Source organism: Nicotiana tabacum, chromosome 1 (genome assembly GCF_000715075.1).
Source record: "Nicotiana tabacum cultivar K326 chromosome 1, ASM71507v2, whole genome shotgun sequence".
NCBI classification, from domain to species: Eukaryota; Viridiplantae; Streptophyta; class Magnoliopsida; order Solanales; family Solanaceae; genus Nicotiana; species Nicotiana tabacum.
The window spans coordinates 76,624,020-76,634,935 of record NC_134080.1 but is presented as its reverse complement, the minus strand read 5'-3'; positions in this window follow the sequence as shown (position 1 = coordinate 76,634,935).

Genomic DNA, 10,916 nt, shown 5'->3' with positions numbered 1-10,916 from the left:
GATTGGAAACAATGGGAATCGAACCCTACCATCACAGATTTCTATTAATATTTTTTTTATTAAAAAAATTCTAGAAAATAGAAAAAAGGCCAAAACTCCATCTAAACGACACCGAATGCCCAAAAAACGACGTACATCATCAACTAAGCTGATGTGTTTTTTAAGTTGGGCCGTTTCCGATGAACCTACCAAAATTGAGGTCAATCGGAGTTTGACAGAATCTCAGAATTCGTCGCGTGACTAGAATTCTGTTTTTGGCGTTTTAAGGGTTTTTAGTTATTTTGACTTGTTCAAATCACATAATATACTGATGTTTGTTAACACATGATTTCAGAACTCAAAATAATTTTTTTTATTTAATAAAAATGTGTTTAGACATAATTGTAAAAACAGTATGTTTTCACTAGTCAAAAAAGGTACTGTTCATAATTCTGTATATTAATCCAAAAATACAGAACTAATATCTTGCAAAACAATCAAATTTTTATTAATATAACACCGTGATTATGGACAGAACGCAACTAAAACCGATTAATGGTATTAATTCACTGTTTATGCATATGTATATTAACCCATAATTACAGCATTAATAGTATTTAAAAACACAGTCACGTTTTTATCAAAAAAAAATTACCATTCAGCAAAAAACGTAATTTGAACAGACTGTTGTTTGAATACAACACCACTGTTTATACATATGTATATTAATTCATAATTTTAGAAGTACAGAATTAAAATACTAATAAACACAATCACGTTTTTAACATAGAATAATCATCCCAAACATGTATCAATAAATAACACGTTTTAATATTACTCTATGCATGATGTATTACATTATCTAGTTAGATGTAAGACGATGTCTGATACCAATTGTTAGAACATACGCAACGGAAGCAAGCATACAAACCAGGCATCAAATATATGTGAACTAGACAACGCAATAATAACGAGATTAGAAGCACTAACCTCTTGAAGTAGTTGCACAAACCTTCCAAGCAGCAAGAATCCAGGGTTGCAGTCTTATGCTATTTGCCTAGTAAAACCTTGGACGTTTTTGCTATTGGGTGGGCAAGAACAATACAACTGAAAAGGTAAGTTATTAGGTTAAACTAGTCTTCCTTTAATAGACCCGAAATTAAGCCACAATAGGGGCTCAAAAACGTGTAGGATTCTGCAAGTAGAATCCTACTCTAACTCAAAAGGATAACTTTTCTCCCAAGCTATTTTTTACCCAAGTCTGTCCAGGTTTTTACTAGGTATAACAGGGACCACAGAAATAATAAGAGGCTACTAATTATAGTATTAATTCGAAATTAGCATCAATTAATTCTTACTATAATTAATTGTAATTTATTTCACTAAAAAACTGCAATTGAACTCCTCAATATGAATTTCGAAAATTCATTAACACTTATTTTAACTCCCCATGTTAAGATTTCAAATACTAGTTAATTAAATTAAATCACTGAAAATTTAATTTAATTAACTAATTAAATCCTTTATAATTCCGCTTAAACTATTTCATGTGACGGATACAAAATTCACCGGCAGGGTTTTCACATGAAAACTTATAAGCTTACATAAAGGGGTATCATCAAACCCAAAACCGAGTCATGGATTCTATCAACTAATTATTATTCACAAATATTATTCGTTATTGTCCAATCTATTAGGCATATACTAACTCTAAATAGAGTCGTACCTTTTGATAAATCAAAACAATAAACAAATTACATTGATCATAATAATTATATCAAGATTAGGAGTATAAGCTCATTTAATGAATTAGAGAAAATATTTTATATATTCAGTACAAAAACATCTTTTCTCTACTTGGTCCGTTCAATATACACTGAGTATACTAGCACAAGAAATTGGAGTAAAACTACTCCCATAATCAAGACAAATTATACGATAATCTTGTGCTACAATCATCAAGATATTTTGTCCAACAATATCTTTGATTGTGAACATAGTTTATTAATTATGAGAACCAGCAATTTAATCTTTTGTGCATGAGCTAAGACTCTATCCACTAAATTGTCTACTACATAACTAAAAGGATACACATGTAACAAATGATCTATTTAAAATAGTACTTTATTGAATTAAATAAATTAAATAAATAATTATTCCATAAAGAATAAAATATAATACTATGTCTAAACCGCATGGTTAATAGTATATCCCAACAGTATTACATATTTTTTCTCGAAGAGTTTTAAAGTGGAAATATGAAATTAGTCACATAATGATCTCCTGTACTACATCTACATCATAAGCAAATGAATATGCAAGAAAGTAGTTCAAGGCTTCAATCATACATATTATTATTATTATTATTATTATTATTATTATTATTATTATTATTATTATTATTATTATTATTATTATTATTATTATTATTATTATTATTATTATTATTATATAACTACAAACACTTTCCAAAGCTTGCCGTTTTATTTTTTTTATCTTCTTCCCCCTTCTTCGAAATGGGCGTGTTTTCAGTGATTTCATGTAATTCAATAATGGTTGTGTCATGGGACCATTGACGTTGATGTGCTTTTGAATGTCATCATATATGCAAACCAAAAAAGTAAAAAGGAAAAAAGAAAAGAAATAGAAAAAGAAAAGGCCCTCATCAATCACTATATATAATCTTTAATTTATAGGATGGTGTATGCCGTATTATTTTTTTTAAATAACTTTGTGAAGATTTATCGCGATACTGGGGGAGGGAGCCTTCAGCATTTATGAAGAATGTGTTACTTTCTTGCCATCAAAAGCCAAGGTACACTGATATGTGACCACTCGAATTAGAACAATTTTCTTTTATGTTATTTCTATTCTTTTCTGAATTTTTTGAAAAGAAGAAAAATATCGAGAGGATGTTGGATACAGCGAATTAAAGTTGAACTCACACATATGGTCAGGTCATCACATCACATATATCCGTTAAATTTAACGCTGTTGGCTGTTTTTTAATTTTTAGTATAAGAATATGTAACAGAACAAATGTTTCCGGCCAAGATTATTATTAACATTTTTTTGCATCATCTATGTTCATTCTTTTGATGAAAATGGGAAGACAAGGAAGAAATAGGGATACTAATTTATTTATGGTGGATAATTCTTAAAACAAATCGTGTACGGTATTATTAATTTTATTTTTTGGTAAATAAGAATTTTATTACCAAATAGCAATATTTACAAGTCATCTAACTATTACAAAATTTGTCTAGCATATCACCAACTGGACATGAAGCCCCAGTAAGGTAATATCTAGCATTCACTTCTCCTAAAACTCCATCAACTTCCACTACTGTTCTGTTCTAGCTAATTTCCGGATACCAGTTCAAAGTAGTTATCACCTTATCTAGATAAGGGAACCTTGCTGCCCTTATGTGCACTTCCTGGATAATAAGCTTGATTAAGGAAGTGGCTGTCCTTCTCTTCTTCTGAAAAATCACGAAATTCCTCTCCTGCCAACAGTGGTATACTACAGCTGCTAGTGTCATTCTGCAAATAGCTACTCTTGCATTCTTGCCTTTTGTCATCTTCACCATCCATGTAAACTCGTCTTGCCAGTTGTTGTGTGATCTTTGAATCCCTTTCCATCTCAGCAGACCATTCCATATCTTCCTGTAATCTCACACTTGAAAAATATATGATGCATTGTCTCATTTTTCTTATTACACAGAGAGCATATTGTGACGACCCGACCAATCGTCTCATGAGTTACCGCTCCGTTTTCCCTTATTTCTGCTTCGTTATCTGTGTTTTAGGTGATCGGGTTGATTGGATTGAGTTCGGAGAGGATTTGGTAAGAAATGAGACACTTAGTCTCTTTTAAGAAGGTTTAAGTTGGAAAAGTCAATCGGGTGTTGACTTATGTATTAGAGGGCTCGGATGTGAGTTCCGATGGTTCGTTTAGCTTCGGGAGGTGATTTATGACTTAGGAGTATGATCGAAATTGGTTTCGGAGGTCCGGTGTAGAATTAGGCTTGAATTGGCAAAGTTAGTATTTTGGCGATTTTCGGTTGGTAGGTGAGATTTTGATCCGAGGGTCGGAATGGAATTCCGAGAGTTATAGTAGCTTCGTGGTGTCATTTGGGATGTGTGTGCAAAATTTCAGGTCATTCGGACGTGGTTTAGTTGGGTTTTAATCGAAAACGTATTTCGGAAGATTTCTCAAAAACTAGGCTTGAATCCGATGTGTTTCGGGTAATTTGATGTTGTTTGAGGTGCTTTGATCATTGGAAAAGGTTTGAATAAGGTATTGGGTCATGTTGGTGCTTTTTGTTGAGGTCCCGGGGGCCTCGGGGTGAATTCGGATGGTTAGCGGAAAATTTTGGACTTAAGAGATCTCAGAAGTTGCTGCTTCTGGTATTTCCGCACCTGCGGAAAAAGAGCCGCAGAAGCGGTTTGGGAAGAATATCCAGGGATCGCAGATGCGGCATATGTACCGCACCTGCGGAGTCGCAGATGCGGCTCGTGGACCGCAGATGCAGAACCTGGCCCCCTAAGTGATTTTCGTAGATGCGGAGGAATTACCGTAGAAGCGGTACCGTAGGAGCGGTGGTGGGATCGCAGATGCGAAAACCCCTGGGCAGAAAGTTTATAAGTCATTTTATCCGCGATTGTGAGCCATTTTTACTCCATAGCTGAGTATTTTGAGAGCTTTTTGAAGGTGATTAAAGAGGGATTCAAGAAGAATTGATAGGAGGTAAGATTTTCGAACCTAAAACTCGAATCTATTGTTAAATAAACCGAAAAATTCTTGGAACTTAAAGTAAAAATGGAAGAACTAGGGCTTGGAATTTTGAACTTTTGAATTGGGATTTGAAGGACCATTTGAGGTCGGGATTGAGAACTTTTGGTATGTATGAACTTGTGGGGTGATAAGGAATCTAATGATGTGAAAATTTCTGAGTTTCGAGAAGTGGGATCGGGGCTCGGGTTTTGCTAATTTCGGGATTTTCGATATTTTTCGATTGTTTTCGCTTGAGTTTTGTTCCCTTAGCATATTGTGATGTATTCGTTCTGATTTTGGATAGATTTGACGTGCGTGGAGGCCGATTCGAGGGGCAAATGAGTCGCGAGCTAGAGTTGTTGCCGGTTCGAGGTGAGTAATGATTGTAAATGATGTCCTGAGGGTTTGAAACCCCGGATAGCACATCGTAGTGCTATATTGAGGTGAGACACATGTTGGATGATGAGCGTGGGGCTTTTACTACCGGGGATTGCGACTTGGTCCGTCCCGATCGATGATTTTACCGCGTATTCGACTGAAATTTATTTGTTATCATCATGTTTTGGGCTGATTGCCATATTTGGGCTTCGTGCCAACTATTTGAATCCTTCGGGGATTTTTATTACTCTTTCCTTACTGTTTTGACTTATTATTTGAACTCAGTCCTATTGGTATCTACTATTTTACGAACTCAGCCACTTTTACTCAGATTTGAAACTTAAATGATATTTCTAAATGATGTTTTGGGCTGAGAACTATTATTTTACGAATGCCCGAGGGGCTTGTGATGATTTTCGGACTGAGTGAGGCCGAGGGCCATATGTGAGGATATGCTGAGTGATATGAGGCCGAGGGCCTGAGATACTTTATATGCCATAAGGTGGCTTGAGTGATGTGAGGCCGAGTGCCGAGAGATGATGCCACGAGGTGGTTTGATATAACGCTTGGGCCGTAAGGGGCCCCTCCGGAGTCTGCACACCCACTGTGAGCGCGGGTACCCATCATGATCTGAGAGTGAGCCCGAGGGGATGATACTGTACTGAGAGTGAGCCCGAGGGGCTGATACTGTTCTAAGCGATTGTTACTGTGCCCGAGGGGCGTATTTTTACTTGTTATTTACCTGCTAAATTACCTGTTTTACTTGGTTTAAAGGAATTTCATTTGACTTCTTCATGGATTTACTGCTTTAAATGATCTTACTGCTTGATATAGATTGCTTTGTGCCTTTACGTATTTTCTTGCTTTCAGCCATTATTTATGATTATTACTCACTGGGTCGGAGTACTCACATTACTCCCTGCACCATGTGTGCAGATTCAGGCATCGCAGAGTCCGCTCCTAAGTGCTGATCCTCCCAGTCCAGGTAGTGTTTTCGGAGACTACGAGGTAGTTGTTGGCGTCTGCAGCCCCCGTGCCTCCCTTATCTTACTATTTTTATGTTCTTGAACTTCTGTATCGGATTTCGTATCTAGTAGACTGATATCCAGATTTATTAGTTGCTCATGACTTATGACACCCCGGTTAGGGGTGTGTCGGGATGGTTTCTACTATTGTTATCGTTATTTCCGCAAATTATGGCTATTATATCATGTTTTAGAACTATTTATGGTATTTAATTATTTAACTGAGGTATTCTCTTTTGGTCTGGCTGGCCTTGTCTTCACGAGAGGCGCCGTCATGACTGGGTTTGGGGTCAGGGTCGTGATAAGTTGGTATCAGAGCCTAGGTTACTTAGGTCTCACGAGTCATGAGCAGGTTTAGTAGAGTCTCGCGGATCGGTACAGAAACGCCTATATTTATCCTCGAGAGGCTGCAGAACCCTTAGGAAAAACTTCATATTCTTCAAATTCTTGTCATGCGAACTTGTTGGCCAGAGTACTAAACTTCCGATATTCCATTCTCTCACAGATGGTGAGGACGCGAGCTACCGGACGAGGTGGACGACCACCAGTGCCACTAGCTGAGCCTACCAGAGGCCGTGGACGCAGTCGTGGTCGCGGCAGAGGCAGAGCAGCGAGTGCTACACCTGTAGATCCACTAGCTGCCCTAGATCCGGATCATACTACAGTTGTGGATGCTCCTGCAACACCAAATCAGGCACCAACTATGCCCATCGTTATTCCGGGTCTTCAGGAGGGCTTGGCATAGATCTTATCAGTTTGCACTGGCCTGGCTCAGATAGTTTCAGCCACTACAGCAGCATCTACTTCATAGGCCGGGGGAGGCAATCAGACCCCCGCTGCTCGCACACCTGAGCAGGTAGTACAGGGACTTCAGACACCGGGGGCACCTCCAGCCCAGCCGGTTGCACCAGCTCAGGAGTTTGTTGTGCCAGTTATGCTGGATGATGAGCAGCGTCGTCTTGAGAGATTTGATAGACTCCAGCCTCCGTCATTCAGTGGTGCTGAGGGCGAGGATGCCCAAGGTTTTCTGGACAAGTGTCAGCGGATGCTCCGTACAACAGGGATTCTTGAGTCTAGTGGTGTGGCATTTACTACTTTTCAGTTTTCTGGGGCCGCCTTCACTTGGTGGGAGGCGTATGAGAGGCGTAGGCTCATGGGAGCAGCGCCCCTCACTTGGTAGGAGTTCTCCACTCTCTTCTTGGAGAAGTATGTATTACAGTCTCGCAGAGAGGAGCTGCGTAGACAATTTGAGTGGTTGCAACAAGGGGATATGACTGTGTCCCAGTATGAGTTGAGATTTTCTGAGTTGGCTCGTCATGCCGTTTGGATGGTTCCGATAGATCGTGAGAGGATCAGGAGATTTGTTAATGGCCTTAACTATCGTCTCTGTATTCTTATGACCCGAGAGAGGGTATTGGGTGCTACGTTAGAGGAGGTGGTTGATATCGTTTGCGAGATTGAGACGGTTCACCGTCAGGAGGAAAGGGATGCCAAGAGGCCTCGAGGATCGGGCAGTTATGGTGGTGCTCCTTTGAGGGGCCAGTTCCAGCATGGTAGAGGTCGTTATTTCAGGCCTGCTCAGTCGGCCCGTCCAGAGTATCGCGGGGCTTCTTCAGGTCGTGGTTATCATGGGTCTCAGCCGGGCCAGCCTTCACTCAGCGCCCTCCCAACTCAGAGTTCATCTCGTGCCCCGTCGGCCCAGGGTTCTTCTATGCTGAGTGCATCATCTAGTCACTCTAGTGCGAGGGGTTTCCTTCAGTCCCCTTCTCCAGCACCTGGGAGTTGTTTTGAGTGTAGAGAGTTTGGACATGTGTGGAGGCAGTGTCCTCGTCGTGTTGCTAGTTCATCCCAGCATAGGGGTCAGCCCTCGACTTCTGCTCCAGTTACTTCATCACCCACCCAGCCAGCTAGGGGTGGAGGTCAGGCAGTTAGGGGTCACCCCAGAGGGGAAGGTCAATCAGGCGGTGGCCAGGCTCATTTCTCTGCATTTCCAGCTAGACCCGATGCTATTGCTTCAGATGTTGTCATTACAGGTATTGTCTCAATCTGCCACAAAGATGCCTCTGTATTATTTGATCCCGGTTCCACCTTTTCCTATGTGTCATCATACTTTGCTCGTTATTTGGGTACGTCCCGTGAGTTTCTTGCTTTACCTGTTCATGTATCTACCCCGGTGGGCGATACTGTTGTTGTAGACCGTGTGTACCGATCATGTATGGTGACTATTGGGGGTCTGGAGACCCGAGTGGATCTATTGCTATTGAGCATGGATTGGTTATGTCCGTGTCGTGCTATTTTGGACTGTCATGCTAAGACAGTCATTTTGGCTTTACCGGGTGTACCACGGATCGAGTGGCGTGGTATGACTGATTATGTTCCTAGTAGAGTAATATCTTTCTTGAAGGCCCAACGTATAGTTGGGAAAGGTTGTTTTTAATATCTAGCATTTGTGAGGGATGTCGGAGCTGAGACTCCCAGTATTGATTCTGTTCCAGTTGTGAGGGATTTTCTCGATGTGTTTCCTACAAACCTGTCGGGCATGCCACCAGACAGGGATATTGATTTTGGTATTGACCTGGTGCCGGGCACTCAACCCATTTCTATTCCGTCGTATCGTATGGCACCAATGGAGTTGAAGGAATTGAAAGAACAGCTTCAGGAACTCCTAGATAAGGGGTTCATTCGGCCTAGTGTGTCACCTTGGGGTGTGCCAGTCCTGTTTGTGAGGAAGAAGGATGGCACCATGAGAATGTGCATTGATTATAGGTAATTGAACAAGGTAACAATTAAGAACAAGTATCATTTGACTCACATTGATGATTTATTTGACCAACTTCAGAGAGCGAGGGTGTTCTCCAAGATTGATCTCCGTTCGGGTTATCACCAGTTGAAGATCAGGGATTCAGATATTCTTAAGACTGCTTTCAGGACCAGATATGGTCATTATGAATTCCTTGTGATGTCTTTCGGTCTAACCAATGCCCCAACAATATTCATGCATTTGATGAACAATGTGTTCCGGCCTTATCTTGATTCATTCGTTATAGTATTCATTGATGATATCCTGGTGTACTCACGTAGTCAGGAGGAGTACGCAGAGCATTTGAGAGTTGTGTTGCAGAGATTGAGGGAGGAGAAACTTCATGCAAAATTCTCCAAGTGTGAGTTTTGGCTTAGTTCAGTGTCTTTCTTGGGGCACATGGTGTCCAGCGAGGGTATTCAGGTTGATCTAAAGAAGATAGAGGCAGTTTAGAGTTGGCCAAGACCGTCCTCAGCCATAAAGATTCGTAGCTTTCTTGGGCTGGCAGGCTTTTATCGCCGATTTGTTTAGGGATTCTCATATATCGCATTGCCCTTGACCAAGTTGACTCAGAAGGGCGTTTTATTTGTATGGTCGGACGAGTGTGAAGAGAGCATTCAAAAGCTCAAGACAGCTTTGACCACAGCTCCAGTATTGGTTTGCCATCAGCTTCAGGTTTATATACCGTATATTGTGATGCTTCGAGAGTTGGGATTGGTTGTGTATTGATGCAGGAGGGTAGAGTTATTGCTTATGCTTCTCGATAGTTGAAGCCCCATGAGAAGAACTACCCCGTTCATGATTGGAGTTGGCTGCTATAGTTCATGCATTGAAGATTTGGAGGCATTATTTGTATGGTGTATCTTGTGAGGTATTCACCGATTATCGCAGTCTTCAGCATTTGTTCAAGCAAAAGGATCTTAATTTGAGGCAGCGGAGGTGGTTGGAGTTGCTTAAGGATTATGATATCACCATATTGTACCATCCGGGAAAGGCCAACGTGGTGGCCAATGCTTTGAGTCGAAAGGCAGTGAGTGTGAGGAGTTTGGCATACATCCCAGTTGGGGAGAGACCTCTTGCAGTTGATGTTCAGTCCTTGGCCAATCGGTTTGTGAGGTTGGATATTTCGGAGCCCAGTCGGGTGTTGGTGTGTATGGTTTCTCGATCTTCTTTATTTGATCGCATCAGAGAGCGCCAATATGATGACCCGCATTTGCTTGTCCTTAAGGACAAAGTTCAGCATGATGATGCCAGAGATGTGACCAGGAGGACCAGGCAAAAATGAATGAGGTGGACGTGTCATGTCTTTTCAATGAGGCGCAGCAGGCGCTAAACTAGGTAGGCCCGTAACTCGCGATATTCTATTCATCCTGGTGCCGCGAAGAAGTACCAGGATTTGAGGTAGCACTATTAGTGGAGAAGAATGAAGAAAGATATTGTGGGATTTGTAGCTCGGTGTCTTAATTGTCAGCAAGTGAAATATGAGCATCAGAGATCGGGTGACTTACTTCAGCAGATGGTTATTCCTGAGTGGAAGTGGGAGAGGATCACTATGGACTTTATTGTTGGACTTCCAGGACTTTGAAGAAGTTTGATGCTATTTGGGTGATTGTGGACGGCTGACCTCTAGCTAGATCCCGCACTATAATCTTAGGTTCAAGAAATCTACATTCATTCCACACCTGGCGAATTCTCCCTTCTAGAGATACAGCTTTTGGGCCCAATTCAATGACATGTTTACTCAAATCTTCGTCATGGGGGACGGTTTGAAATTTTCCTAATTGGTGCAAAACCCTGTGGGGAGCATACGGCTGGATGCTCCGGATTCCCATCAAGAGGAGATAACACACCTCAGCTGACATGTATACTGCTTCGGTGATAGGAAGCCATCCGAATGCCCACTCAATTTTATCGGCAGTCAAGGAGCTCAAATGTGCAAGCCAAGCTTCAGTACCCT